This window comes from Scomber scombrus, chromosome 2, assembly GCF_963691925.1.
Source record: "Scomber scombrus chromosome 2, fScoSco1.1, whole genome shotgun sequence".
NCBI classification, from domain to species: Eukaryota; Metazoa; Chordata; class Actinopteri; order Scombriformes; family Scombridae; genus Scomber; species Scomber scombrus.
The window spans coordinates 17,415,210-17,430,486 of record NC_084971.1 but is presented as its reverse complement, the minus strand read 5'-3'; positions in this window follow the sequence as shown (position 1 = coordinate 17,430,486).

The following is a 15,277-nucleotide window of genomic DNA, read 5'->3' as shown; positions in this document are numbered from 1 at the left end:
GTCATAATAATTCTTTGTGTAGTGGGTTTTAATTGCACATGAAGGAGCTTGACAGCGCACGCTTTCTTTTTTTCCCTTGCAATTTTTCTTCATTTAGTTTTTCTTCACCTGTTCTTTTCTTCCCCCTCTTTAGTCTTTTCAGTTGTTCATTCGTGCTTTGTTAGAGGGAAGTCTGAGTGGAACAAAGCTCAGGGGGCCATGCACCGTGTTCAGTAAAATGGCATGTGTCCGCCAAGCTACGGTAAATTACCTCCAGTTGGCTTGCTAGGGTAGGTTTAACCACTGTGGACCATTTCTGTGTGTGCGTGTGTGTGTGTGTGTGTGTGTGTGTGTGTGTGTGTGTGTGTGTGTGTGTGTGTGTGTGTTTGTGTGTTCTTGTGTGTGTGATGGAGAGGTGCTGGAATGAGGTTGTGTGGGTGACAGTGTGAGTAGGTATGGATAGTGTTGCAAATTATCATCAGCACAGGTAGACAGGCTGGGAGAATTTTGATTAGACTGACCACACACACACACACACACACACACACACACACACACACACACACACACACACACACACACACTCACTCACAAATTCAGGTAGCTAATTTGGCAGTGTGGAGCTGAAGAGATGACTAATCAGGATAGGAGCTGGTCAGAGTCTGGCCTGTGGCCTATAATGAGAGACATAAGACCACAATCACACACATGCTCCCACAAACAAGCACATACACACACATTCAAGTGTGCATAATGCAAACAAAGACACACACATACACCACACACACCCTCATACCACCATGAGTGATTTTGAATGGAAAGCCCGCCCTCATAATTGCCCTGTGCTGATGAAGCCTAAGATACTGATTAGTGGAGAGTGGCCCCTCAGTGTGACTAGAGGCTCAGGGAAAACTGTCAGCTCCCAACCATATGAAAGGCTTGACATGTCGGCCACAACATGTATCCATACTGTTGCATGTGTTGGGGTGTTTTGGGAATAGGGGAGTTCACATACAGGCCCCCTTGGACCACATTAAAATCACAATTAATAATGAGTCAATGTCACATGTTTGTGCTGGCTAAATCTTAACTCAACAAGACAAACAGTCATGTCAGCTTGTGTCTCTCATTTTGAATCTATACATTTGGCTAGTACCGCCAGATGTGTTATGAATGCTCCCACTGGCTATTTTCTAACATGTATGGTATATACAAGTGAGTGCACACACACACGTGTCTGAGTAGGTGGGTGAGGGGCTGGTTCACATACTATAGGAATGTGCACAATTGTCATTGTGCCCTGAAGACAAGTGGCCTGGCTGGCAATTTATTTCATACAGCTCTGGTTGTAAATCCTTTGTGTGGCTTCACAGCAAAGAACTGCAGAGTGCTCTAGTGTAGCCTTAAAGGTATAGGTCACCCCCACATCAGTGTGACATGTTCTGGTCAATTTAAAGTCCTCAGATGAAAAATGATGGCATCAGTTTAAGACTATCATGTCATGAAGTATAAAGGTTGATTTTTTGTTATCCCCCTCTTCGGTGGGATTAAATTTTCATTCTCATTTGCTCTTTTTAATATATATTTTTTAATTCAATCAAAACCTTTATTCTATTTTAACATGTTATGATCAGTTATTATGGACTGAGACAGAGCAGTGCCAGGCTGAGTTTGCCACTCTTGCATTTATAATGAGGACAACTCTTGAACATTTCTATTTTAAAGAGATCTATCCATTTAAAATAATTTTCACTCTAAAATAGTTCAAAGCTTTGGGCTGAGCACCTCATCCTCTCCCTCCATGTTAGACATTCTATGCCCATCAGAAAATTGCGTCTGGGGATGCTTCGGCTTTGACCAGACCACTGCAGTTTCCGCATGGCTGCCTCTGGCTGCTCTGAGGACGCTCCAAGAAATCCGATGCACCGAAACCACCCTGAAAATCCACCGCCGACGACCTCGTCTGTGAGGCACTGCCGTTTTGATTCCTCACTACCTGACGGCCAGACACCACGCTCTGTTCTGCCCTGCTCTGAAATTTCTAATACTCCAGTCTAATCAACTCTACGCGCCCACCCTCCCTCATGAGACAAGACGGGCGAAGGCAGAGATGTGCAAGGAAGAATGGAGGGAGGTGGAGAACTAGAGAGGCGGGGAGGAGTGGGGAGAGAAGAGGAGATGAAGGATATGAGAGGGGGAGAAAGATGAAGGAGGAGATACTGAGGTCAGGCAGGAAAAGGGCTGAGGAAGATAGAGATGGAAGGATGGGATTAAGGAGGAGTGACAGAGGGATGGAGACAGAGAGGATGGAGAGAGGCAGTGGGAGAAAGAGAGTGCCAAAAGCGATCAGAGTGAGCCAAGCAGATTCTTAAAGCAAGTTAATAACCTTAGGCATTTATCTTTTCATCCTTGTCCATCTGTACCCTCAAATATGTGAACATAGATTTATAAAACAAAACCTTGAGACCCCTTCAGATAGTGGTCTAGAAAGTTCAACTGTCAAATATAACAGGAGAAATATGTATATTAAATTAAATTGGCACAACTTGAAAGCTTAAGAAACTACTGCACTACAAGGTAGTGGCTGACTTAACAATCCATTGTTCATTAATGATTAATAATTTTTTTAATATGTTGGACGTTTTTTCATTATAAAACTGTTCTAACCACTGACGTGACCCACGTTTAACACAAAGTCAGAGTAAGCTACATTAGGAGTTACAAGAACAGACCAAGTTACTTTCATGATAAAATAGATAACACAAAACAATAACTTCATTCAAAATTACAGAGCTCCCATCTGTTGTCAAAACACAACCTCCAGCTCCAATAGAAGATCAGACTACATGTGTTGGACAGATCTAACAATGAACAATTAATGAAAATTGCTGTAGCCTTAAATAGTGAATAATTTGCAACATTATTGAATAAATTTAAAACTATCTCCCCACAACAAACTTCAGTTTGGCTGGTTTAATATAAAATGATATGTAGACCTGATCTACATAATGGAGTGATGTGTGTTCACTGTAGCTAATGTTAGTCCAGCTGCTGGAAACAGCTGCTTAGCAACAACAGACACTGTCGCCCATTTACTGCCATTGCTAAAATGTATTCAATTCAGTGTGTTGATTTTGTTGGAAGCATGTTGCTGTGTACTGTCTGACACTCAGCTCTCAGCCTACGTTAACAAAGCAGCTCTTCTGTTTAAGGTGCTAGTTTAGTGCTAGCATGAGCCTCAAATAGCAAAAGTGGACAGTTGCCAAACAGCAATTCTGTGGAATTATTTTACAACTTTATGCTTTGGTTTTCATCAACAGGGCACAGTGCGCAGATTGAGACACATTATGACATTTTCCTTCCTTCATTGCAGGGAGGTGCGTTTGTTTCCCAATAACATATTGCAAACATGTAGCTTCTGTTTTTATTTACACTATTTAGTTCTTGACTCTTTGTAAAAAACAAACAAAAACAAAAAAACCTTGATATTTCCACTCCCTATTTTACAGCACACACTTCAGTGCTCCAAATTTGTTTTGGCAAAAACAATAATTAAGCTACTATCATTAATTACTAATGCCAAAGTCTCTTTAAACAGGGAAATTCTGAAGCTCTAAGTCATTTGCAGATTTATCTAAGTTATACAGTGTTGTATGGCATGAGCTGAGACTCACACTGCGGCTAACCAATTTGTGGTGGGTAGTTGAGTGGTTCAACTAGCTCTGTTGGTAATACATGGTGCTTTCAGTTGGGAGGAACCAAGTAGTCTAAACAGAGGTGGCATGTGCCCCTGAAGTTGAATGGGCACAATGCCACTGCAGGAGTATATATATATATATATATATATATATATATATATATATATATATGTGTGTATAGCAAATTACTCATCACCCCTATTTGTGGTTGGTCAATATTCATCTTTGTAAGACAGTTTGATTCATGCAAGTATTCAGGGCTAATGACAAAGCAAGGAAAACAAAACAAAAACAAATAAATTAATGCACAAAACAAATGACTGTGTCACACGCAAATACAAATAGTCATACTGTACTTATCCACACACACGCATGTACAGCCTTTCCATTCTACATGGCAGTGCAGCCGTGTAACCCATAAGGGGGAAGTTAATGGTTTACAAAACGGCCTCTGATACAATCAATTATGTCAACGAGAGATGCAGTGATGCTGATTCCACTGCCACTGCTGTTGTTTTCCTCCCTTTGATTAATCTGTCTCCTTCATACCACCATTTCTCTTCCCCATCGCCATCTTTCTCTCTTCCTCTCTGTCACTGTGCTCTAAACCCAGTACTGTCACAATGGATCTGTCAAAGCCATGCCCTAAAGCCAGCGGCAGAGAGAGGCAAAGTTTGTGTGTGTGTGTGATTATGTTTGCGAGGGAAGGAGAGATAGAGGGAGAAAGTTGTCCTGTACAGTATAGAGAACAGCCACCTCAGCAGTGAATGATGCTGCATGAAAGAGGAGTCAGACAAACAGCCAGGATACGACACTCGTGGCCTAGATTTAAACCCTCATGAAAGGGGGAGACTACACTGTAATGTTCACATGTACTCGTTTCTGAGCTTTTTCTCCATTTCTTTCGCCATTATTTTTTTTAGTTCCCCTCTTTTCCTCCATTTCTTTTCATCCCCATTGTTATTCTCCATCCAGCCTTGTTTACTTCTCTGCTTTTAACCATTCTTCCCACTCGCTGCCCTTTTTTTCTCTTCATCCCTCTCATGTTGCCTCCTCCGTCCCTTCTATCATCCGCCCTGTCAATCCAGCTCCCTCTGTTGCTCTGTAAAGAAGATTAGAAATGTTTGCCGTCTTCAGGTCCTCTACACCCATTGTTCTCCATTTCATATAAAAGACAAAAGAAGATTCTCAGGACCTAGATAATGAGATTCCTCCAAGCATTTTCAAATACTGGATAGTATTTGATACTAATACTCAAGTACCAACTTTCTACAATTGGTGCAGAATCAGCAAATTAAAGTTCACTAATCCTGAATGTGGATTCCCCTGATTGAAAAGGAGAATTTTTTTTATTTTTGCATCAGATATTAGAACTGACACCTTTGCATTACAGATCAAATATGAACTGTGTATATCAGAGTGTTGAAATATTTATTCAAAAAGGCCTTTCTGGGGCGCTTACTGGGCCCTGTTCATAATTTAATAATGCATAAGCACCAACACTGGTATATAAATATAAAAGGAGGCACTTTACGCTGGATTGTCTAACTGCTGAGGAAATGGCATTGGATATACAGAGAAATCTACCTAAGAGGAGAGTACATTCATTTGCAGACTGTCACCTTGACTCCGGCATATAACAATGCGCCAGTGGACATAAAAATAAATATTTCCTTCACACATAGAGTGGAGCAACATTAAAACCACAATGTTTTTGTTGAGGTGTTCTGATGCTCTGTGTTGCTCAAAGCAATGATGTGCATAAAATGTCTCCTGACAGATGTCCACAGCGATATGGGAATATTTGTCAGTAAACACTTTAGTTAGCTATTACATTTTCACCTCTCTTTGGAAACAAAATCGAATATCTAAACTACAGAAAAGATTTTCTTCAAAGTTAACTGGGACTGAAGATACACAGTGGTGGTTATTCAGTGCAAGAAATGTACCTGGAACATTAATATATAAAAATCGAGATTTATTACTCGTCCCTGCTGGGCTGCGGCTGAGTTTTGGTTTCAGCTTGCAGAGTAAAAAAGGTTGGCATATTATTCAAGATTTAAATTTAAATCCTCATCAGTCTCACTGAGTAAGCTATAAATATAAATCCTGTGCTATCAAACATATGTTAAAGACCTATTTTAGAATAATATGCCCCCCATGTGCATTGCATCCACTATCTTGATAATAATATTCAATGGTGTTTGAAATGCAAGCCTGTAAGAACCACTGTTCCGTGATTGCGAGGCAATGTGGTTATTTTCTGCACCAGCACAGACTACAACTGTTGCATTTTTGATAAGGTGTATCCATCACTTTCCTGAAAAAGCATAAAACCGATGATACAATGAGCTCCAGCAGGATGTATGGGTGGTGATTTTGAAGCAATCAATGGAGACAGCAAAGGTAAACACAGAGCTAAATGTCAGCTATGGTGATTGCGCTGCCACAATACCACCTCGGGGCGGGAGACCCAAATAACCGAAATCAATAATCTAATCATTTCATATTCAAATCACGCAGGGGAGAGGTCTGGATCTTATTGCAGTTTCATGTCCCTGGTGTACTGATGTATTCCAATCACAACAAACCGGAGCAGGCAGATGCTTTGAAAATACAGTAATTCAAAAGGAGCAGCGGGTAGACCACAACTGTTCCTGTGTTTCTCCTTTCTGTAATAGATTTATCAGTGTTTCCTGTATGTGATGCTGGCATACATACAATATATCATACTTCATACACATTGCATGTTATCGTTGCAACTGCAATAATACCTAAAAGAGCTTTATTTGCCGTAGTATACATATAGTTATATTCATTTTATATTGTCATGGCACAATTCTACAATTCAATTCAAATGTGTTTTGAAATGAAAGCACTTTAAAGTGACAAATACAACGTTTTATATTACATTAAGTAGAAAAAAAACACAGTGGGAGAACACTGTTTATATTCATGAAGTTACAAAGCCAAAAGAAAAGAAAAAGCTTCTGCAACACTATGTACCCCCTTGTTTCATCAATGCTTAATTGTGCCAGTGAGAAACATTTGATCAAAAATTCATCTTACGCTGCTCAGATCTCATATTCAAGCTGTAGCTAGAGGTCTTGAACATTGATTCCCAGTCAAAATGTAGTAAATCTGGATATATTCAAGTTCCTAAAACACAAGTTGAATGTGAGGGTCTGTAGCTTTCCTTATGTCTGAAAATAGACGCAGAGAGACTGTTTATGGGACTTATGTATGTACAGTACATATTAATTTACTGAAACATGAAAATCTGAACCTCAATGCCATCTGTAAAAGTTGGCACAGAAACACATGTACTTTCATGGTATTTACCATAACAGTTAGACTGCAATCTTTGACCAAGTCAGGCATAGTGCGATAGAGTGATTTTAGTTGTGCACTCTGTGATGTTCCTAACTTATTCCACATCCAAGTCCTAGTGAGCACAGCATTAACACAGGGTTGTAACACTTCACTAACTAGTGTTTTTGTTGGAATCTAATCCGAAGCGCCCAAATGGAACAACAAATCTCTATAGTATGCACTAGGGATAACTGAACTGGTAAACAGACACATGGAGGGAAAACATCTGTGAGTGCATCTGCTCATCATCGCACCGAGCCCGTTGAAAATCTACATTGACAATACACTCAACTTTGCACAATTACCAGCGGCTCACAAGCAGAACACCACAAACAGGAGAAGACACAATAGGGAAGAGAGAGTGATAGTCACTGCCATAACTTGTTTTGTTTCACACAGGCTCTTCACACAAATAAGATGGCTTATCCTTCCAGGAATACAGTGGCCCTAAATAGATGCTTTCTTCCAAGTTGTTGACAAAGAGCATCTCTGTAGGCTATTCCCTCTTGTAAAGTGTGTGCGTATGTGTGTATGTTGCAGAGGGTGTGTGTAGAGGGTTGTATCACTGCACTCAGGTGGCAGTGTATTTGTGTTTGTAAGTGATGTACGTGTGAGTCTTTGTTCCTGCCTTTACGTTAGTGTGCGTGTGTGTTTGATTAGGGCCTGTGTAGGTCTGCAGGTTGGTGTGTGTTGTTCCCCTGGTGCCCTGTCTCGATCCTAGGAGGGAGAAAAGAGTGCATAGGGAACGGACTGGTATCTTTAGCACTGTCAACAGGATACTTAGCCATGCAGGCAGCAGACACGCTGAGATATCATACATCAACAATAAACAGCAAACCTAAGATTGATAGAATTTAGCCTGACTGCCACTGATGCAGCACACCAAATTAGGAATGAAATTGTTACCACTCAAAGCCGGAATAATAAGCGAAAATGCCACACATTTGTAAGCCATCAAGTCACAAGCCTCATTTAATCCGGCTCATTGACTAAGAGAGAACACATTCATGTGTGCATGAATGGCTGAGGGGGAGTAGCTGAGAGGAAAGAAGGCCGGACCACATTCACACATTAACACAGTCACACCTGGGAGCTGCACAGCACAACCAAACAGTCTTGCACTATTGGGCACTGAGCTACTCCACTGGAACAGTTAAAGGTTAAGTGCCCAGAGGTCGCAGCCCTGAATGTAGTTATTGAGGGATTTAAACTGCCAGGATTTTCACAGCTACTGTACTACTCAGATTTTAAACAGTGACCTTTCAGTCACAAGCTCCTTTCCTCTGAGCCTATCTGTTACTGCGGGTCAATACATGACTGGTGAGGATAAATGTGGAGATGGTGAACTGAGATACTCAGATGGCATTGTACTTCTTTACACTCAGAGGTTTGTAACCATTTAAGTGTAGAAGGACGGATGGATGGAGGGAAGAACGAACGGATGGATGGATGGATGGATGGATGGATGGATAGATAGATAGATAGATAGATAGATAGATAGATAGATAGATAGATAGATAGATAGATAGATAGATAGATAGATAGATAGATAGATAGATAGATAGATAGATAGATAGATAGATAGATAGATGAACACACTATGTTCACATATTTCCCTATATGACACAAATTAAGGCAGAATGAAGGTAAAATCATGTTCAAAGCACTCTTAATGCAAAACACAGATATAAATGTATTAGTTTTTAATTACAACTTGTTCAGGATAATGAACAACAGAATATGTTCATATCATTATGATAGTATTCTTTTTGAAGTCAGTACATGAAAGTATTGATGCTGGCCGCATTGAAACATCCCATGTCTACAGACAATCCCTCTTTCAAAGATGTGGTGATCAGGTAATTGTAATGGGCTTGACAATATGGTGAAAAGACCTGAAATATTTACTTGGCTGAATGACAAAAAAAAGGAGTTTGATATAATATGTCTGTAAGAGACACATTCTACTGCAGAAGAGGTAGGGAGGTGGATATGAGGATGGAAGGGGCCAGACTTTTTAAATCATCTTGCAATTATGTTAAGAGAGCACATCTGGACTATTATTTACATAAGATAGAAAACAATATGGATGGTCGTATAATTATTCCAGATGTTACAACTAAGAATTTAAGCTTATATTTAGTTAATATATCAATTTCAAGTAGTAATAGCGGAAAGAGTCCATTCTGATCATCATGTTATTATATCAGTTTTAATCTTGCTGAAATTAGCAGGGGAAGAGATTATTGGAAATGTAATTAATCATTACTGGAAGACAAGACCTTTATCTTAATAACATGACAATTTATTGTGGAGTTTTTTCTATCAATAGTGGTATAGTAATAGTCACAAATCCACACATTGTGTGGGATTCTTTTATTTGTCCATTCCAGGGTCATGCTGTAAAGTGTTATCTTGGAAACATGAACAAATGTATAACAGAGAAAATTCATTATTGGATGAAATACAAAATATTAGAACCTGTTTCAAGGGGAAATAGATTTTGATATTGATGATTGTCTGGATGTGAAACAAAAAGAGGCTCTATCAGAATCAGATTAAAAGGGGATTATTATTATTATCATTATTATATTAGAAGTAAAGCGACATGGATGGAATATGGTTTTTAAAAAATGCACTAAACATTTCTTGCAAATTCAAACTAGAAAAAACATTGTGGAGATGAAAACAGTTGCTACATCTATGAAAGAAATCCCTAAAACATTAATGGATTATTACACAAATATATTCAAAGAGGAAGAATTTCAATCAATTTTTTCTTTGTTTGATTTTTATGAGATCTTGCCCTTGTCCTAAGCTTACAGATGAGCAGAAGGTATTATGTGAAGGTCCTATTAATGACAGTTATATGATGCCATATGTTCTTGTCAGAACGGCTAGTCTCCTGGATTAGATGGGATACCTGTGGTGGTTTATAGAACCTTCTTTGTTGAAATTAAGGAGGCTTTATTAGCCTGCTATAATTTCTCTTTTGAAGTTGGGCAGTAATCTAACTCTCATAAAGAGCTGCTGATTTCCCTATTGGTGCATATGACCAGGCAAAATATACTGTGAAATTAAACAAATGGAGACTACTGACACTCTCATGCTGACACCCATATTCTGGCCAAATGCATGCCACTTAGTTTAAAGCAAGTTATTCAACATTTAATACATTTTGATGAAACAGGTTTCTTAAAAGGCTGATTTATAGGCGATAATATCAGGCGTAACCTTGAAATCATTGATTATTATGATAAGGATAATTTTCCTGGATGGATATTTACAGCTGACTTTGAGAAAGCTTCTGAGATTGTTAAGTGGTAGCAATGTTTGCAGCACTGTAACTTTGGTGATTGTTTCACCAAATGGGTTCATGTCTTGTATCAAAATCATTTTAGCAGAATTATAAAAATGGATATATTACTGATAGAATGAAACTCTCTAGAAGGAGCAGAAAAGGCTGTCTTCCTTCAGCTTATTTATTTATTCTTGTTATAGAAACACTTGGTAAAATAAGATATGATGTTGACATTAAATGTTAATGATATTTTTTAATGCAGACGATACTTCCTTCCATGTAAAAGCTGAGATACTCTCTTTAGAAACACTTATTCTAGAGTTGATTTTTTTGCATCTTTATCAGGTTTGAAGCCGAATTATGAAAAATATTGTATTCTTAGAATTGGATAATTGAAAAGTTAAAAATGTCAGGTACTACACCAGGGCCCTATTAAATGGTCCCTGTGAATCCTTTGGGAATACATATACCTGCTGATAAAAACCTTCTAGTGAAAACTAATTTTTAGTTGAAGGAAAAATTCTCCAGGCCTGTAAGGGGAAAATATCTGTCTTTTCATGGTAAAGTTACAATAATTATTCCTTTGATAGTTTCACAATTTACTTATTGTCTTTTGTGTCACAGCCCCATCTGTGACCTCCTGAGTTTCCTTGTCTGTCTTGTCTCCTCCCCTAGTGCTCCTCCCCTGTTTTGTCTTTGTTTCCCATTGGCAGAGGCGGGGCCCAGTGGTGGAGGTTTGGCACACCTGTTTCTCATCTCAATCATCAGCTGCAGCATAAAGACCCGGTCACCCTTCCACCCTCTGCCAGATAGTTCCGCTACTCATGTGGTAACGCTGGGCTGAACCGCTAGTGTTTTGTTGCATTGTGAAGATTACCTCTGGTGTAACCGCTCTCTCCTGTTCCCTACAGTTTCGCCTACTCCACCCACTGCTGCCCTGCCTCTGTTCCCTGGATCCATCTCCCTGTGCACTGCCTTCCCGTTTTGGACCTTGCCGCTCCCACCTTCCCTGGAACCCTTACACCAGACCAAGCCACTGCTCCCTCACTGCCCCACTTACTTTGTCATTAAACCCTCCCTTTGAGTTAACCCCTGTGTGTGTTCGCTCGTCTCTGTGGTCCACTCTGGGGTCCCATTATTTCTGGTTGTGACATTTTGTCTTTGCCTTCTCCTGGTGTCACCTTTTTTAAAGTGTATGAAAATAAAATCTTTAGATTTATTTGGAATGATAAACCAGAAAAATGTAAACATAGTTTTGTGTATAATACATGTGAAAATTGCCATTCAGGATTAATATTTAGTTTCAGTGCTTGATTATAGTTTAAAAGCTTCATGGATACAAATTTTTTATAATAACCCTTATTGAATTTCATCCAGGTTATTTATGTCTCTAAGTGGTTCATTTGTGGAAAATGTTATCCTTTTTTCAATTCTCCCAGCTTCCAATGAAACATGTGTTCACCCTATTTTGCTAATTTCTCCCCATTTTCTTTATAAATTCAATATAAATATAAAGTCATTTTGGTTTCAATTTCAGGCTCTTGCACCAAAAAGTTCAGTAGAGGCCAGACAACAGTTACCATGGCTAAATGAAAATATTTATATAGATAATAAACCTAAAAATGTTTTTATTTAATCTTATCTTTTTTGTGAAAAAAACTGTTTAATTTCAAAATATTGGGGATATACTGAATTAACTATTGTCCACAATCCCTTGATTATGAAGACATACAATTAAAAAGTCTAAGGATATTTTAGGTGCTTGAACTAGAAATGATAAATGTTTGGTGAAATATAAAATCAACTCTGACATGTATCATTTATCTGTGTGCTTAGAGAATATAACTTCTCATTCATATTATTTTCAAACATTGTGGAAAAACGTGTTTTATACGCATCTTCCTTGGTTAAAAATGTTCAGGTGTATTTACCCATCATCTTGCTCTACTTATTTATAGGCTTGCCGAAAATTGTGATGCTACCAACAAGAAAAGTGATATGGAGAATAACTAAGGTCAATATCTGTAGATTTTGTGGTGATGAGGAGGATATTATGCATTTATTTTGGTATTGCCCAATTGTTGCATCCTTTTGGCTGTAGGTGGTATATTGGTTATCTGAAAAAGCAATCCTGTTAGCTTTTCCCCTCTCAGTATTATTTGGGGTTATCAAGGTGATCAAAATACGTTATTGAACATTGCTGTATTGCTTGGCAAAGTTAATATATTTGATACTAAAGCTGGTTTTAAGCTCCTTCATATTATTTATTACAGGAAAATAAGATTATGAAAGGTAGTGCAAAAAGCTCAATTATAAATTAATGTGAGATCCTGACAATATCAGATACTGAGTTGTGATTATACTATATCATAACTTAATATTATCTGTTTTTTTCAATTAGTCCCATTCAATTGAATAGGAAAGTAGTCTCAGACTTTTGGACAATACCGTATGTATGGTATGTCTGATGTAAGTAGTATAGTTATGGTTCTGTTAGTGATGTAAGATATATGTTATTTGTTATGTAATGTGTATGTATTCTATGTTCTAAGTATTGCTGTATCACCAAGCCATATATATTACCAAGAAAGATAGACAGATAAGAGCAGATAGGTAGATAAACGTCTTGACTAATGCTTAGCGGTTGCTCCAGAAACTCTATTCTCATTCCTCAGTTTCCTCCTCCATTACAGTATCCGTCAGGTCTAGTGTTTCAGAGACATCTGCTTCATGCCCAGCCCTGAGTGTGTGTGTGTGTGTGTGTGTGTGTGTGTGTGTGTGTGTGTGTGTGTGTGTGTGTGTGTGTGTGTGTGTGTGTGTGTGTGTGTGTGTGTTTGTGTGTGTGTGTGTGTGTGTGCATACATGTGTGCACACAAGGGAAGAAGGCTGAGTCTAATTGCGCTGGCCCATCTGCTGATTCTGGAAAACAGGCTTGCATCTCACAGACACAAATAACGCACATAAAAATACACAAGTACATACAATTGACTACACACAAGCCACAAGTGCTTGCCTCAAAGCCTTCAACTTGGACCCTGGACAATCTGCACCCATTCTCTGGCAGCTGTGTGGACGGCATTGACTGGCATGGTTTACAATATGGACTCCATTGTCTTAAAACAAAGGCCTTTCCACTCAAGGCAAAGGTCAAATTATAGGACAATACACTTGTATTCATGGGGGGTGGTGACAGGGGGCAAAGGAGGGCTTGTGTGTGAGATCAAGTAAAATTTGTATAGGGGCTGCTAGAACTGGTAATTTAATTACTGTAATATTTTGATACAATTATTTTATTTATTAAAATGACTTGAACAGAATACTATCTCTTTTTTTATCCTGGACTTTATCAAAGGGAGTAAATTAAAGCATTCGTCACCACCAGTTTCTCACCTAGTTTTCAGTTACAGTTACGTCCACATGTGTCCACATCTGCTCGTCTGTCCCTGCATATGTGTACCGTACTGTACTACCGAGTGACTCACATTTCATGTAATCATTGTTTAACCAATGAAACTCATACAGATTGTATTTCAGTCTGCAGCCTCATTGGTAATGTAGCAAATTAAGGTTTTGTGTTTGTGCGTGCGAAGCAGGAAACACCTGTTTCACCGAGAGAGAGGGGGAAAAAACACATCCTCCATGTGAAGACTGATATATCCCCTTTCCTGTTGTTCTTTCTTTTCTTTCATTGTTTCAGTGAAATAAAGACGAAATACAGCCTTGATATCACAGAATTAGATTTCAAAGCAAGCATTCATACTCATATGAGAGTCAAGGAAGGAAAGCATGTGGTGTGACACTCACTGGACAGGAAATGCATTAAAATGGACACACAAACTCACGTACACCACACACACACACACACACACACACACACACACACACACACATATATATCAGACCATGGTCACTTCTGGGGGACATTACATAGACCTACATTCATTTCCTAGAGACTTACCCTACCCCTAACCTTAACCATTGACACAAAAATCAGTTTTTTCCCAATCAGGAACACAGCTGTCTCCCCAGTAGGACAAACCGTCCCTGGTTTCCTGGTCCTAAGTCTGAAATGTGTCCCCAAACGTAGCCTATGACAGCATATGATGTTATATCATTGGGTAAATAAATACAACTAAAGAAAATAAAACTAAGAAAATACAAAATATGGATGAACAAATAGTAAAACCTAAAATTCTAAAACCTAAAAACATAATAAATCACACTGACACAACCTCTATTGCAAAACCAATTTAAAAATTAAAATTCCAAACTAGTCAACCTTTTGATACACACAACTGATATTTTGAAATGATTTGTCCAATGCGTCCTTGTGTATTTCTTTCAACATTTTATTCAAGTGTTAGGAGACTTCAGTAAAATAACCTTGGCTAATAAATAGATAAAACTAAGCTAACTACATAGCAACCCATAGAGAGAGAGAGAGAGAGAGAGAGAGAGAGAGAGAGAGAGAGAGAGAGAGAGAGAGAGAGAGAGAGAGAGAGAGAGAGAGCACCCTTTTTTCACATTACCCTCAGCCAATTCAATCAATAAAGAATAGGATACCACATGAAAACATGGCCTCAGGGTTTTTATACAGCAAAGATGCAACATATTTCTCCTCCTGGTGAAAAACTGATATCAGCTGAGATACTCTGAATAGCTGTCAATACCCAGGAACTGCGCCCTCCTTTATCGTCAATAAATTGAATGTGCAATTCATCAGCCCAACTCTAGGAGACAGTATTTCTAATTAAAAAGGAGCTCGTAAATTCGACATTTTACAGGCCCGGCTCAGCTTGTAAATACACTGTAAATAAGTTACAGTGAGTGGCTTCATGGGCAGATGAAGGTCTGGGTTTGTGCTTTAACTCCTGTTGATACCTTCAAGGAACAGCAGGCTGATTGAAATTAATTCAATATCTGTGTT